This window comes from Zootermopsis nevadensis, unplaced genomic scaffold (genome assembly GCF_977971745.1).
Source record: "Zootermopsis nevadensis isolate Lab colony 2312 unplaced genomic scaffold, Znev_1.0 Znev_ptg000024l, whole genome shotgun sequence".
Classification (NCBI taxonomy): domain Eukaryota; kingdom Metazoa; phylum Arthropoda; class Insecta; order Blattodea; family Termopsidae; genus Zootermopsis; species Zootermopsis nevadensis.
The window spans coordinates 3,692,991-3,710,346 of record NW_028259156.1 but is presented as its reverse complement, the minus strand read 5'-3'; the positions used below and the strand labels follow the sequence as shown (position 1 = coordinate 3,710,346).

General features: G+C 37.1%; 2 protein-coding genes across 9 annotated transcripts in view; one reads left to right on the top strand and one right to left on the bottom strand.

Annotated features, from left to right (window-relative positions):
• Nucleotides 1-17,356, top strand: part of Slob (Slowpoke binding protein) — a 543,833-nt gene that overhangs the window by 131,616 nt on the left and 394,861 nt on the right. The gene's annotated exons all lie outside the window — the stretch shown is intronic.
• The window catches only part of LOC110836532 (nose resistant to fluoxetine protein 6-like), a 94,841-nt gene that overhangs the window by 18,744 nt on the left and 58,741 nt on the right, over nt 1-17,356 (bottom strand). Inside the window, exons 4-5 of the mRNA XM_087354931.1 lie at nt 16,340-16,468; nt 8,905-9,015 (exon numbers count right to left, since the gene is read on the bottom strand). The gene's annotated coding sequence lies outside the window, so the exon portion shown is untranslated. The remainder of the gene's footprint in view (nt 1-8,904; nt 9,016-16,339; nt 16,469-17,356) is intronic.

The window sequence follows — 17,356 nt, the reverse complement described above, 5'->3', positions numbered from 1 at the left end:
TCTTATTTTCTATATTTGCACCGATTCAATATAACCAGTTCGTATACTAGATACCTGAGGCTTTTTGTGGTTATCCTCAGGAACTCCAGGCGAAATTTATTATAGTGCATTGAAACAGAGTACGATCACTTCCTACAAATTCCTTTAACGCGATTATGCTATAACGTTCATCGCTGAATAACCGCTGGAATTGATAACAGCGTCTTTAAATATCGTGTTATTGAACCATTCATCCAGTTTTGATTTGGGAGTCGAAGGAATGAGGGGTGAATATTGTCCCCTGTAAAGTGTATACGACGTTCAGTTTTGCTCGCTTGGACTCCGTTGTTCGTGTCTCAACGTTGTACTATTTTGAAGTGACCTTGAAGCACGCAATTTGTTAAAGGTTACGATCTTGAAGTGTGTCATGGCCGATACATTGTATCTGCCCAGCGCACTGTATAAGTCACCCCTGAATCCGGTTAACTTACTAGAAGACGTAACATGTCATGAAAATCCCGGAACTCGAAACAAACTCACTTTGTCAAAACAGACCTTGAGCATAACTAATTGGTCCTTTGCCTAATTAATGCTGGTTTATTTCAGCTATTAGGTTATAAAACATCGAATAGGATGGAGAAATTGTAAAGTGTGAACTGAGAAGGATTTGGAAGGAATCGGTCATGACGTATTTTAAGGTACTACCCGACATTCCCGTACAACTAGCGAGACTGAGGAAAATCACGTATTCTCAGTCAGGATAGTCGATAGCAGTCTAGATTCGAAATAAGTAGGTCTTGAACGAGTACATAAAGAGTTTGGAATCATGTATTTGGTCTGAATTACTTAAAAGATGAAGTGTCCTGTCTTCGCAGTTTATTGTTTGTTTCAGAAGCTCGTATGAATGCAATTCTTACCCCCGTTGTCTTACATTTCTCATTTTCGGTTCTTTTCATAACTTATTTTATTTTATTTTATTTTATTGTTTCATTATATAGATTCCTTTATTTTTAGTCGTTATTTGAAGTTTCGTGGCCAACAAAGCCAACAGGCAGAATGACAGGCCTCTGTTTCGAGAGTCGAACTCAGGACTTCTCAACCTGTCGTCCTCGAACGTTGATACAGACGAGGTCCTTGAAACATGAAGACGTCATTCATTGATTCGAAATTTGAGGACATTAACAGTTAACGTTGAGAAACTGAAAGTTGTAACATAAACAAAGCCCTATTGATATTGAATTATGTTTTTAATATAATATAGTAAAGGTGACCTTGAAATATCTATTATAATTTATGTACGAAGTATAATTTATTTTAGGTCCTGCATACTGACGCGGATGATTGATGTCAGTTTGACGATAATGAAATTGAAAGTCTTTATCTACTTTCACTTACGACTAAAATCGGTCGTGCGTTTCACGGACAGCGAGCGGTTTACTCTGGTAGGACTCACGTCGACATACGTCTTGTTTCAGTTGAGCAAAATCAAAGGAAGGCAACCGGTTGAAGTAACATGCATCTTTGATATCAGAAAAATGCTGTAGAAGGATGATAAAAAATGAGATGATAAAGTTGCGTCATATTGTGATAAATATATATTTGTTTAAATCTTGTCAGTCTAATCACAATAAAATTCCTATTAAATATTAAAATATTACCATAATTAACATTTAAATATTTAAAATATATTAAATGATATTCTCTATTGAAATGTTCGATTTACATTAGAACATCACTTTCTAATGTAAATCGAACATTTCGATAGAAAATATCATTTAATATATTTTAAATATTTAAATGTTAATTATGGTAATATTAAAATATTTAAATGTTAATTATGGTAATATTAAAATATTTAAATGTTAATTATGGTAATATTAAAATATTTAAATGTTAATTATGGTAATATTAAAATATTACCATAATTAACATTTAAATATTTAAAATATATTAAATGATATTCTCTATCGAAATGTTCGATTTACATTAGAACATCACTTTTTAGACGACATGTTTCAGTTCTAAAAGAACCATCTTCAGGTGTATAATGGTAATATTTTAATATTTAATAGGAATTTTATTGTGATTAGACTGACAAGATTTAAACAAATGATAAAAAATGTTAAATTACAGATAGGAAATGGATTAAATGTCAGATAAAATTAATGCTGAAGTGATGACAAAGAATGTTTACACCGAAATTTAATTACAGAGAAACAGAGAGAGTAGTATTTATAGCAAACAATTATTTGCATTCCTAGTTCTCATCTGGAGCTGATGTAAATGTCAGTAAGATGATTGATTTTCTGGCTAGACATGCCGGGTTCGATTTCTCGGGGGGCAAAAGATTTCTCTCTTAGTCTTTGCGTCAAGACCAACCCTGGGTCCCACCAAATTGTAGAATAACACGTTTTGTTCTTAGAGTATTTGATGACGCCGTCTCAAGTGCCGAAGATGTATTTTATGAATGGTGAATTGCTTTAATGTATAATTCGTATCGTTATTGCGAGATTTACGTTAAAGGCTGACGAAAATAGTGAAATCAGTAAACGGACTCCATTAATGTACAAAGTTTTTAACCCCTGAATATGAAACACAACTACTATAAGTAAGATAGTGTAATTGCGTCATATTGTGAATATTATAACAATTATTTATTTTAATCCGTCTGATCACAATATTTAAAATTTGTTATAATTAAGATAATAAAATATCATTGATGTTCCATATCGATTGATCGATTTACATTTCGGAACATTTACACAACATGTTTCGGTTTTTATAAAACCATCATCAGGTGTAAAATATATCTAAGAACTTAAAACTCAATTATGATTTCTGTAGTTATTTGGTGATGTTTCATTACGTTTGTTTTTCCATTTTGGGGCGAAGGTGTTGTTTTTCTTAAATGTTATTAGATGTACATATCGGCCAAAGATGTAGGAGTGAGTGTCCCGATATGTCCAGAAGTACTAGTGTCTTCGAATAGGCCGATATGTACATCTAATAACATTTAAGAAAAACAACACCTTCACCCAAAAAATGGAAAAACAAACGTAATGAAACATCACCAAAAAAACTACAGAAATCATAATTGAGTTTTAAGTTCTTAGATATATTTTACACCTGATGATGGTTTTATAAAAACCGAAACATATGTAAATGTTCCGAAATGTAAATCGATCAATCGATATGGAACATGAATGATATTTTATTATCTTAATTATAAGAAATTTTAAATATTGTGATCAGACGGATTAAAATAAATAATTGTTACTATAAGTAACATTGTTCGCTGAACAATTAGGTATTATACACTAAACTTTTAAAAATGAACCAGATATGCTAGAAATATTACACCGAAGGCGTAGAAAGCTGGCAGGATGTTTGAAATGTAATTTTAAAATGTGTTGAGTGAAACAAAATTAATTTTGTCGAAATGCGAAATACACAGGAAGTGACGGCTGAACACGCAGTTCTACGAATACGCTGATTAGCGTCTCAAGTCAATTCCTCTGATTGAGTAAGCGAAACAGACGTTCTTGGTCAAGTTTAGTATACAACAGGGTTGACCAAAAACGTACGTGGCTCCCATTCAATTATATTAAGAGAATCCGCCTCAAATACGCAATCAAGTTTTTAATCTACAAAATAAATTACAACTAACGCATCTGAATATGATTTTATATAATATACAGGGTGGGTGGAAAGTAAGTAGGCATGAAATAATCGATATATATTGGAAATATAGAGATTATAACCATTTCTCAATGCCTACTTATTTACCAACCACCCTGTATAGTCAAACCCCGTTACAGCACCATTCGGCATACAGCAATCCCTTGCACTGCATCTATAAAATCCTCGGAAAAGAAATAACTTATGTCATTTCAAACGGAATCCCCCGATAAAACGCCACTCTCTGCCATTAGCCAACATCTGTGGTATTACAGATGTAACATTAACCATTATATCCAAGTCCGATATAGAACCGTAACATTTTATTTCCATCAGCTTCGCTAACAACAAAATTAAAGAGTTATGAAGCTTATACGGTAGTGTTTCTAGACTAGAATAACATTAGTTTTATGGACTAAAACCCAATACGACGATTACAGAGCCATGTTATATGACGCGGTGCGCGCCGTGTCTTAAAGTGTACGGTGGGCCAACTAGGGATACCAATGCTGTGTCTTAAGAGACACGCTCGGCCTTTGAAGGTTAAGAAATGAAGTTACTCACTTAAAAGAACAAAACACTTAGCAACCTGAAGATATCTGTCTTCTGGGTTGTTGCGCTGTGTAGTCTGGTAGAAGTTTACCAACGTTACAGTGGTACATGCTGCCTCCATCATCAGGGCGATCCAACCTAGAAGACAACCATATTACTCACGGCCGTGAGAACCGTTCGTTTGGAAATGAAACCATTTCGTAGAGTGACAAGTAATTTGCCAGGAAGTCCGGTAGAACAATTGCAGATCCATCCTATTCTTGAATATTTTGTAATCTTCCATAATGAAGGTGGGATATCTCTTTCCTGAATTTCTTTGGCGATGGTAATATTTTTATTACATTCTGTTTTGAAATTTAACCACAACCTTTTTAAAACCATCCTTAAAAATATTAAAGCCGGCCGCAGTGGCCACGCGGTCTGAGGCATGGACCTCGTGCGCCTGGGTTCGAGTCCCACTCAAGGCATGGATGTTTGTCAGCGTCTTTCTGTGTTTGTACAGGTAGAGGCCTTGCGATGGGCTTATCACTCATACAAGGAGTCCTACCAATGTCCAAATATATCAAATGAATAAATAAAAGCCTCGACACTTGCGGATAAAGATTATGAAATGAAATAACAAATATTAAAACCTTAAACAATTACTACATTTCAAAGGATGAGATCAACCTTTGTCTTCGCGTCAAGAGATCGGATACAGTAAGGTCTACCAGATTCAATAGATTAGGTGTGTCCACTTTTTACCTGAAGGCGAAGGACGATGCATCTTTCGAAAAGTAGTGTTATTTTATAACTAACTAACTAACTAGATGGCTTACCGAACTGGAAGGTTCATCACCGAATTAACCAAAGCCCTCCACCGGACCCTGTCCTGGGCCAACAAAATCCAGCCTCCTTCAACTCCTATCTCCCATAGATCCCGCCTGACATTATCCTCACATCTACGTCTAGGTCTCCCCAGAGGTCTCTTCCCCTCAGACTTCCCAAATAGTGGACCCAACCAACCAGATGGCTTACGGAACCCGAAGGTTCATCACCGACTTAACCAAAGCCCTCCACCGGACCCTGTCCTGGGCCAACAAAATCCAGTCTCCGTCAACTCCTATCTCCCATAGATCCCGCCTGAGATTATCCTCCCATCTACGTCTAGGTCTCCCCAGCGGTCTCCTCCCCTCAGGCTTCCCAAATAGTGGACCCAACCAACCAGATGGCTTACCGAATCCGAAGGTTCATCACCTAATTAACCAAAGCCCTCCACCGGACCCTGTCCTGGGCCAACAAAATCCAGTCTCCTTCAACTCCCATCTCCCATAGATCCCGCCTGACATTATCCTCCCATCTACGTCTAGGTCTCCCCAGCGGTCTCTTCCCTTCAGGCTTCCCGACCAATTTAAAATTGTTAAGACTTGTTAAAAGCAGACTATGAACAAAGTCCGAAACAAGAGAGGCGTCAGTATATATATGGAACTGGGTTTCTAATAGGTCCTTTGTTCATCTCCAAGGTAATGCATGAGTTAATATGAATTAGAGATGGATTTATAATGACAAGGTAAAACATAAGGACTCGGATAAGTACGTGGTCCATTGTCATTTGTTTATCGTAAGTGACAAAATATGTAAACACACTTAAGTTTAAGTAGTCGCCATCCTGGTGACACTAGGACGTTAAAGACTACATGGATAAAAGTCAGGTTCGCACTTTGTGATCAGAACCTATTGCTTATGTCTGAAAGTGTCTGTGCCCCCCCCCCCCCCAAAAAAAAGTCCTGGTATAAGGGAATAAACTGTTGTCAGCTGTTTTTCCATATCAGTCGGCGAATCCTTTGCTGATACAAGAAAACATTTGAGCGTAAGAGCGATGTAAATTGTCTGTTATTTTTTTTCAATTTTAATGAAATATTGGAACGTGTTAAAAATTTTTTAGACAACCTCGCTCATTTAAAATACCATAGAAATCCGTCTAACCGTTCTCGAGTTATTGAGTACAGACAGACAGAGCCTTTTAATAGTTCCCCTGTAGGGATGCCAACTTCCCTAACACTGAGTTTGTGGAGTATTAAAGTCAAAGTAATGTCTTATTGTACATTACCAATTACAAATATTATCAGCTGTTTTGTATGAATGTAAAATTTCGTCTCTTATGAGATTCAAGTTTCACGGCGACTAATATAAAGATGGACGTTTTGAGGGATGTTATACCGTGTGTGGTAGATATTGACCGACGTTGCAGAGGCAGTTTTAGAAGCAACAGGCATTTCTGAAACGTCGGTAAATATCTACAAGACGCAACATTCCGAAAGATACCCACCTTTAATACAAGGAAAACTTCTGTCTTCTTGATAATATATTCTTATTCTTCTGCATTTATTATCTTATCGTAGATATTACAGTATTTTTAACTTCTGGTAAAAATATATAAATCAATGTAATACTAAGGGATTTATCGACATGTTTAGTTTATGTGCTATAGTTTTATTCATAACAAATTGTTGCGGTCAAATGGTTAGCATCCTTGTTTCGTATTTGGGAGGTCTCTAGTTCAAAGCTTATCTCAGAGGCTGGCTACTCTGACAGGCTTTCGATATTTTAATGCCTGAAGAATCCAACGTATAAGAAATCATTTCAAAATTTAATAAATAATAATTTAAAGTTTAAGAAAAAGAATCATCTATCCTATGTGACACGAATTCAGCATCTACGAAATTAATTCAATATCTACGAAGGCATTTCAATTGGAATCCAGCTTTAGAATTCGAAATGTTTAATTCAACTTTTATGTAGGAATTTATCCTCCGACTTCACTTGATCATAATGACAGATGTATTGATAACATAATATTATCTAAGAGAAGAATAAATCACCTGTTAATTATTTTCATTTGACAAAACTGAACAAAATCTTCTTCTCTCCTGAATTTTTCATCCCAATCTGAAAGTTTGTACAACCCTACTATTGGTAAAAGTATGCGTCAGTGGAAACAAGATTCAGCATTTTCTGTATGCAAAACGTGCACTTACTGTAGGTTGAAACATAGATCCCGTTGTATCTTTCAAATGTAAAATTTACTTTATTGCAAATTATGTTCAGGTTTCCTCTGGAAATGGACAGACGTAACTTTGTTAAAGACGACTTGATGAAAAGAAAACAACACTTGTATTGTATATACCGATGAATCACTCTTCTGACTTATTTATTTACTACTTATATATAACTACACTGTCAACAGGCTTGGAACATAGTCCTTTAGAATGTGCTATTACACTCGTCTAGTCAAATTTTCCCTCTTTCATTGTAACCGAATGTTTATTACCATTTTCAAAAGGTCCCTCTGTCGGTCCATATCTTAAGCCAGATTAATCCAGACCACACCTTGTCACTCTAATTTCGTAAATCCAAATTTAATATTATTTTTAAATCTGTTTAGGATTTCCGAATGGTCTCTTCGCTGCAGATATTCCGACAAACGTTTCGTACGTAACATGTACTTTTATCTGTCTTTTTGACATAATGGTAATATTTAGTGGTGTAGAATTATGGAGCTCTTAAATGTGTAATTTTCTCCGTTCTCCTGTTACCACATCTTTCTTGATTCTTCGGTTCATTGTATCAAATATTATCTTTCTGTTTGCGAACGTAATATTTTAGATCTCATGGCGACACTTATGAAAGTTACTGTCTTCTGAGTTTAGTGTTGTGTAGTCTGATATATATTGAACTACATTTCGGAAGCTTATTTGCCTCCATCATCAGGAAGATGTTCTCCCTGTTGGTGGAAAGAGTAAACTTCTCTACCATCCCAGAAGAGGAACATCTTTAGTCTGTTTTGTTCCCTTAACATAAATTATAATCAAATCTAAATGTTCTTGACGATGGTGAGTAATTTTAATAAAACATTTCTTGGATTTTAATCCGGAGATAGGGATTAGCTCTATTGGGCCCAACTGAGTAGGTACATAAAGACGGAGATAGAGCCCCATCTCCGAAACGTCGTTTTATATTTTATTTTACTAGACGATGGATAATATCCAAGAAAATTTTTATTCAAATAAATTATAATATTTAATAGGTAAAATTATACTTTTTGAATAATTTTATTCTTTTAGTTTTTTTAGAGAAAAGACAAGAAAGAAAATTGTCCGACGAATGGACAGATCGATTAATCGATGTGGGGTCGATATTTTGGGCACTGTCCCGGGGTTTAACTGAAGAGACTGCGGAAAATCTATTTTACCTCAGTTAGGATAGCCGATCTATATGCCGACATTTCAATCCGTGATCCTGCTAATCAATCCAAACTTCAATTATGATATTGTACTTAGTATCTTCAATTAAATACCATTAACAAATGAAGGTTTTTCGTTACAACAATATATTTTAGTAACAATTAAATGTGTATAAGCCTACCAGATATGTTTATTTCTGCCAGTTATATTTTGCAGCAAGTGGTTAGCATTCCTGCTTCGTATTCTGGATATCCCGGATTTACGTCTTCACCCGAAGACCTTTCATGGTTTTACTCAGTCCTTTCAGGCAATTGCCGAGATAATACCTTATATCGTTTTATCCCATGATTCTTCAAAATTAATTAGGTCTATTCATTAAACATTCGAAACTATATAATATGAGATACTAACAGCGTTGTTAAATAAAGCAGGGTCTGGGTTATGAGCACCATGGGTTCTGATAGAAGTTTACCTATGCTTCTGTTGTCCTTGCTGCCTCCATCATCAGGGTGAGTGGTAGAAGGCTTTTGATGGCGCTACATGGTACGCATTGGTATGATGCCAGTTTGGCTCCAAATCCGGTCTGGAATCAAATTAAATTTCACACACATTTTCTGTCATCGAAAGGGTTTTTAGATATCAAATATTTATTTATAGTATTTTATAATTATTTAATAAATGGTGAAAAGCCGAATTGTAAGGATTTCGACATAATCTCTCAAGATTAGTTTGCTATTTATATTCGAGGGGGGGGGGGGCGTTAAATCTGGCCAAAATCTGTGATGATAATAATTATACGTTAATTAAATAAATAGTGTAATAATGATTGAAATATCGCGAATGTGAAATGTGAAGGCCGAAATTAATACCAATAATTTATGGCGAAACTTGAAAATTGTTTGATCACTTATAAAGCAGTTAGATTACGTTCTTAGTGGTAATGATTTCGATTTGGAACTACAAAAGACAGTCGTGCTATGAATAACTTCATGGCGAATGTTTTCTAATTTTTAATGAGTTTTTAAGAAACTGGTGTGTAATTAGACTGGTGAAAAGGATTTAACATTTCTTTCGCGGATATAAGCCGCGTTAGTTAAATGTTGTGAAAATAAAGTTTGTCTACTGAAGGTGGGTTTCAAGGAGAGGTCACACAAACCTTGAAAAGTGGCCTTTTCGTAAACATTCCTCAATAAACAAACATTCATAAGAAAATAATATAGTACCTGTACGCAACAAAAATCTACCACACGCACACAACTGCGAGTTATGTCTTCTTAGAAAAGGTACGAAAGTCTTGAAATATAAAATATGCAAACTATTATGTTTGCAAATCTTTACAAACAACGGTATTGACAAACTTAAAAGTTTTTAAGCCGGTAAAGTTTAAGAAACAATTTTGATTGTCGGTAAGCAAGGTCTTTGTTTCTTCGAAAGTAAACATTAGCCTTATCATAATTTGCCCACCGCCAGATGAATCATAGCTCATGGCAAGAAAGGAAAACCACACGATAGTCCATCTACTATACAGAGCTAATGACAAAACTCCCAACTTCTAATTACATTTTAAATAACACGGAATTTGCCTGAAAGATTGCCTAGGACTATGAAAAATTAGGATAGTTCTAATCGTGCCTAGGATTTAACCTAGGACCTCCCGATTACGAAGCAGGTTTCATAATATCTCGTCTACATCATTAGGTGGTATATGTGCTATTATTTTATGTGACACACCTTTATGAAGTACGTTTACGCGTATGTAACCTGAAGATTAAAATATACAAAACAATAATTTTGCCTGTTGTTTTGTATGGGTGTGAAACATGGTCTCTCACTCAGAGGGAGGCACACAGATTGCAGATGTTGAGGAGGGTATTTGGGCCTAGGAGAGAAGACGATGGGGCATGGAGAAAACTGCATAATGACGAACTTAAAAATCTGTACTCCTCCCCAAATATTGTCAGGGTGATTAAGTCGAGAAGAATGAGATGGGCTGGGCATGTAGCGCGCATGGATGGGACAAGAGGTGTGCACCGGGTACTGGTCGGGAATCCTGAGGAGAAGAGACCGCTGGGGAGACCTAGACGTAGATGGGAGGATAATGTCAGGCGGGATCTATGGGAGATAGGAGTTGAAGGAGATTGGATTTTGTTGGCCCAGGACAGGGTCCGGTGGAGGACTTTGGTTAATTCGGTGATGAACCTTCGGGTTTCATAAGCCATCTAGTTGATTGGGTCCACTATTTGGGAAGCCTGAGGGGAAGAGACCTCTGGGGAGACCTAGACGTAGATGGGAGGACAATCTCAGGCGGGATCTATGGGAGATAGGAGTTGAAGGAGACTTGATTTTGTTGGCCCAGGACAGGGTCCGGTGGAGGGCTTTGGTTAATTCGGTGATGAACCTTCGGGTTCCCTAAGCCATCTAGTTAGTTAGTTGGTACGCGTATATTGTATTAGGATCCAATATACATCATTTATAAACCTAATAATTAACTTAAACAATGACAGGACATTTTAATTTGTTATTTGGCACTGGAAGAGGCAGACATTGAATTGTCATGTTGGTTGACTGAATTTGTTGGTAGGCTACGTCTTTTCGGAAGGAAATACTGCCTACATCAACAGGGCTTCTGAAAATGGAGGCGGTATTTTCCTCCGAAGCACTATAAACCGTGCACTAATACTGATTATGGACATCAATACAAGTAATGTTTTGTTTCCATTTTTAAATGTTAGCATTTTTGTGAAAACCCTACGTGATATATGTGTGTTATATAGCTGCGTGAGCCGGGTAGCAAAGTCATAGTGGCTGGACTACCGGGGTTCTATCCCCGACGGGGGCAGAGGATTTTTCCTCTAGCCTCTGCGTCCAGACCGGCTCTGGGGCCCACCCAGCCTCCTCTACAATGGGTACCGGGGTCTTTTCCCGGGGGTAAAGCCGGCCGGGGCGTGATGCTGACCACTCACCCCCATCTAGTGCCGAGTTTAGGAATGAGTGGGAGCTATAACGCCTCTCCCCTACGCGCCTACATGGCGTTTAGTGAGGCAGCCTTACTCTTGCTTATTTAGCCACCTAGAAACACCAAGAAAAACATGGCGGAAGGCAAGAAACCTGAAGAAACATTATACACATTTATTTTTAACGTCAGCGTATTTTAAATATTATATATAGAGTACCTAATTTTGTTAGTTGTCATATTGAATTTGAAAGTCTGGCTGTATATATTGAAATTGTCTTTCTTAGATCCAAATATATTTGCAGATGATACATAATCAACATTCAGATCTCACGGTCCTCAAACTATATACACTGATGATAATAGACAGCAGGTAAACCATAAGTTGATTGAGGTGTCTGTTAGTCATTTCGACAGCAATTACATATCAGAATCTGAGATGGGAAATTTAAATCGGTATTCCTCTATAAAATGTGAAAAAGTAGTATAGATTTTTCTATGTTAAGGAAAGTTAAGGTATGTTCCCTCAAATCTGTAGCATTCTTACTTTAAAAAGAAGATGTTTGCTTATGATATCTGTGTGTCTGGACCCGTAATGATTTTTAATTAGCTAACAGATTTTAATTAATCTTGATATGTACGTCGTGCCAGTAGACGTAATGCCACGTCTGTGCTTCCTAATTTTCTGCCATAATTATCACTAACATGGCGGCTGTTCGAATTTTTTAGGCGGAGGCTACAGTAGTGCCACTTTTTGTACGATATTTAAATTATGTATACAACAAATTATCGAGAAGTGTTCTATGTTCGTTAAAGTAATTCTTTTTGTATAAGGTAAAACAACATGGCAGACGGGAGAAATCTGTAGGCCAGCTTAACGTTTTGTTCACTGGCGGAAATGGACTATTCCATGCGATTATGCTTTATAGAAATATAATATAAATGTAGTGTGGGATCTCGGGTTCGATTCCCGGCGGTGCCCGAATTTATAACTTGTGTTGGGCAAGGCCGTGGTCTAGGCAACACGGAGTTTTCCTCCGTGGCATCCCAACAATTTCTCCATTCACACACAGAAGAAGGCAATGGCAAACCACTTCTGGATCATCTGCCAAGAACGTATATGAACAGGTCCCAGTCCGAGAAAAGGATGGAAGGATCCTGTTCATATGGACCTGTCGTCAGACAGAACACTAAATAAATAAAAATATATAATAAATAATTGCATTAAAAATGTAGTTTCTTATTCATCCTTGTTATAGGCATACCTCCTTACTCGAGAGAAATGCAATAACTAGTTTTGAAATTCGCGAATGATGTCATGGACTCTGATGCGTAATTATTTATGTATGTTTTAATTATTTATCTTACTTCACAGTGTTTAAATTTTAACTTAGATTGCTAACATTACTAATCATTCTTCTCTGAGGAATTTTAATACCTGGAATCCTTCGTCTGTTTTTCAGGATTAGTTACCGGTCTCCTTTTACAAAAGATTTGGAATGTCCTTTCTTTATTGTCGGAGGTGTCTGAAAAATAACCTTTGTCTATTTGCGCATTTCGTGGTTCTATATACTTTAAGCTCTATTTATTCACTAATTAAATATATGTTTTCAGTTTACTCACCTTGCGAGCCAATGTACGCAAATGGAACTAGATAAACCTTTTGAGTAAATTTCCATGTATTTAGAACAAATGAAATTTATTCGTATTTATTTAACGAGCTTTTAAATTCAAACATCCGACGTCAGACATTTTATGATGTAGCTGGTTTATAGCTAAGGAAAACGTAGTATTATTTCCGCATTAGCTTGAAAGTCGCTGTAAAAATTATACGATGTTCAAACGGGCGAGTTTAACATTTTGCGACTTCTCAATTCAAGCTGATATAATATTTTCATTTGTAATAGGATCAATGAGGTGTTATGATTAATGCATTCTTCATTCCTTACTGAATATAAAGGTACCTTTATAATTATTTTATAATGGCATATTATAATCTGTGTAAAGATCGCTCGAGTAGTCGTGGTACCTAAATGCGCGATGTGTAAGCCGAGAGAGGGGAGTTCGGTAGTAGTGGGGGATATCGCACCGAACTAAACACAGCGAGAGCTACAAACCAACTGAAGGTTACACCCCTCTAGCGCGTGCTTCGGACGAGTCCATCTCACGCGACGAAAATCAGTCCTTTGCGCATGCGCTAGGACTTCTCAAGCGACCTATACATCGAAGAATTGACTTCTGATCAATTTTCTACCATGAGTGTGCTATAGGATTGTCTAATTGGAGCGAAATCATGACCTCGGCCTATCCTACAAGCTACTACTTAACTGGACTCATAATAATGACATTCTGTTTATAGTTTTGTCAGTTAAATGGAGATAAATATCAGAAATTTTGTTCTCGCAGATGTAACATGCGTTGATTTGACGGTTTAAATGTCTGTCGTGTTCACTTTTCGTTTCAAATATATAGGAAATTTGATATAAGGACCTTCAGGTATCCTTGATCCATTTTTATTAATCACTCAACAGTCATAAAAATTATTGTGATCAAATTAAGGATGAAAATCTAGACTTGAGCTAAATGTGCATAAATCTTAGTAAAGAAATCCACTTTGAAGACGTAAGCATAGATATAAGGATAATATTAAAATGTATACTAAAATAATAAGATATGGACCGGATTCATGTGCCTCGGAATAAGATCCTCTGGCAGGCGCCTGTAAACATTAAAATCAGTCTTCGTGTCTCCAAAATCGGTGAGGAATTTCTTTACCAGATAAACGGCTCTGAGAATCTCAACAATTACTCTGTTCCATTCAGATTATTTTCCTTTAACAATTATTTATTTTAATCCGTCTGATCACAATATTTAAAATTTCTTATAATTAAGATAATAAAATATCATTGATGTTCCATATCGATTGATCGATTTACATTTCGGAACATTTACACAAAATGTTTCGGTTTTTATAAAACCATCATCAGGTGTAAAATATATCTAAGAACTTAAAACTCAATTATGATTTCTGTAGTTTTTTGGTGATGTTTCATTACGTTTGTTTTTCCATTTTTGGGCGAAGGTGTTGTTTTTCTTAAATGTTATTAGATGTACATATCGGCCAAAGATGTAGGAGTGAGTGTCCCGATATGTCCGGAAGTACTAGTGTCTTCGAATAGGTGTGGGTCAATACTAAATTATTTTCCTTTATTTAAATTTCATTTACAGCTCTCACTAAGCGAAACACAAAACCTTGTTTCTTGTGTACGTGTTCTAATTTGAAATGGAAATAATTTATTTTACAGTTGTGTATTTAACTTCGTTTCCATATTACTAATAATATACTTTACTGCCTTTCATTAAACACCGTAAATATCACGAGGCATCTTTTTTCTATGTGCGACGGACATCTTAGTTGGTTTAACCTTGTCTAAAATAGGACGAATGCAATTTGTTCTTTGTAATAGCAAAAGCTAATATTAAATTCCCTTCACTGATGCTCGTGGCGTCTTTAGTTCATAATTAAAAACAGACTGCCGTGCTGTAATAATTAAGAGATACATTGTGAAACAGGTAGAAACGAAGATGGCTATCTTCCGGGTTGTTCCACCGTGTAGTATAGCAAAATGTTACCGACGTTTCAGAGGTGTTTTCTGCTTCCATCATCAGGGCGATGATCTCTGAAAATTGGAGTTTTTCATTTGAATTTCAAGAGTGTAATAGGCTGATTTTATCAGTGAGTTCTTCAGTTCCTATTGACAAATATAATAGAAAACATTGTATCACAGGTCTGTATTTTGTAAGCTTGATACAATGGTTAGTTATACTGATTTATTTGAAAGATAACAAATTCGAATCTCTGCCGGAGTTGAAGTTATTTTGATTGATATTTATTATGGTTGTGGTCAGTCCAGTCCTAAGTATCCTCATAATACAAAATAGTTTTATAATAAGCGAAACCGTAAAGCGAACTTTTGTGTTGTGTGTCTGCCGGATTTGACGGAGGAGTCTCCAAACCTTCCGCCAGTGTCCGCATTTGTACAAAGTATTTTCAGAAATGTGCCACGACTATTTTCACTACATCGTCTAAAATTTGTTGATATTTATTTGTCTCAATGTAGATAATTAAACTAATTAATTTTGTAAACTTTTGTAAAAAGGATACTATTAAAATGGATCTTATGGGAATACAATGGGACGATGTAGAATAGATCAATATGGATCTGGGTGATTAAGTGGAGAAGAATGAGATGGGCTGGGTATGTAGCGCGCATGGATGGGACAAGAGGTGTGCACCGGGTATTGGTTGGGAAGCCTGAGGGGAAGAGACCGCTGGGGAGACCTAGACGTAGATGGGAGGATAATCTCAGGCGGGATCTGTCGGAGATAGGAGTTGAAGGAGACTGGAGTTTGTTGGCCCAGGACAGGGTCCAGTGGAGGGCTTTGGTTAATTCGGTGATGAACCTTCGGGTTCCGTAAGCCATCTGGTTGGTTGGGTACACTATTTGGGAAGCCTGAGGGGAAGAGATCTCTGGGGAGACCTAGACGTAGATGGGAGGATAATCTCAGGCGGGATCTATGGGAGATAGGAGTTGAAGGAGACTGGATTTTGTTGGCCCAGGACAGGGTCCGGTGGAGGGCTTTGGTTAGTTCGGTGATGAACCTTCGGGTTCGGTAAGCCATCTAGTTAGTTAGTTAGTTAGTTATGGATCCGGATAAAATACAAGGTAACTTCTCCGTAAATTATGTGTTATGTCTGAAATAAATTTATGAACTTTTCATAATTAATAAATCTTCATTACAATAGTCCCCATTAAATGTGTGTCATCGAAAGCGTTGTCCAAGAAACTACAATCGCTCAACTATCATTTAGATACCATTTGGCTTCGTACGTAAATGCATTACATACACACGTATACGCTCGTACATACAGTGTCATACAAACACATCATACATTCATTTGTAGTTACGTAAGCATGTGTGAGATGTGACCCGTGGAATCAATACGAATAGGTGCAGTGTTAAATAGCTTCCTGAATGCTGATTGCTGGCTGTAAGTCTCTCTATGGCGATACAGGAAGATCTGTAAAGAAATTTCTTTTTAGCTGTGTGCTCACTCTTCGAACATAAAAACCAATGTGTGTGTGTATAGACCGGAAGTACTAAATCTATTGCCAGAAACACACCTGAAGTAGGTTAAACGTGGTCTTCCGTACACGTCTGCAGATACGAGTAAACATTCTTTTTCTCAAATCCACTTACTATGGAGCCATATAAAACAGTATGTACGAGGTGCGATCGGAAAGTTTCAAGACTGTGTCAATAGAGGGCGAACCGGATGTAGTACGAGCTTCTGCCGCTAGGGGGTGCGGCCTACATTCATAGTGAATCAGTGTGCCAGCCGGCATCATCGAATTAGCATTTGTTTCTTAGTTACGGGCGTTTTGGTAGTGCATTACACCGACCCTCCTGCGATTTCGGAATGGCGTGTGCATCAAATTTTGCCAAAGACTCGCCAAAACGGCTACGGAAACCTATGAAATACTAAAGCAAGCATTTGGGGAGTCCGCAATGGGTCGTGCACAAACTTTTGTGTGGCATTCACGTTTTAAAAATGGCCGAACCTCTGTCGATGATGACGAGCGTTCTGGACGACCATCTTCGAGCACAACGCCCGAAAATGTTACGAAGATTCGGCAGGCCATTCACGAAGATCGACGTCGTACCATCAACGACTTGTGCGACATTGTTGGGATAGGCTATGGGACCTGTCAGCTGATTCTAAAGGAAGAACTCCACATGCGACGCATCATGACAACTCGCCAGCGCACACCGCCCTCAAAGTTCGGCAGTTTTTGGCCTCAAACACCATGGCCGTCATCCCGCACCCTCCTTATTCGCCGTGTGACTTCTTCCTCCTCCCAAAGATGAAAATTCAGCTAAAGGGAAGGAGATTTGAGACGATAGAAGA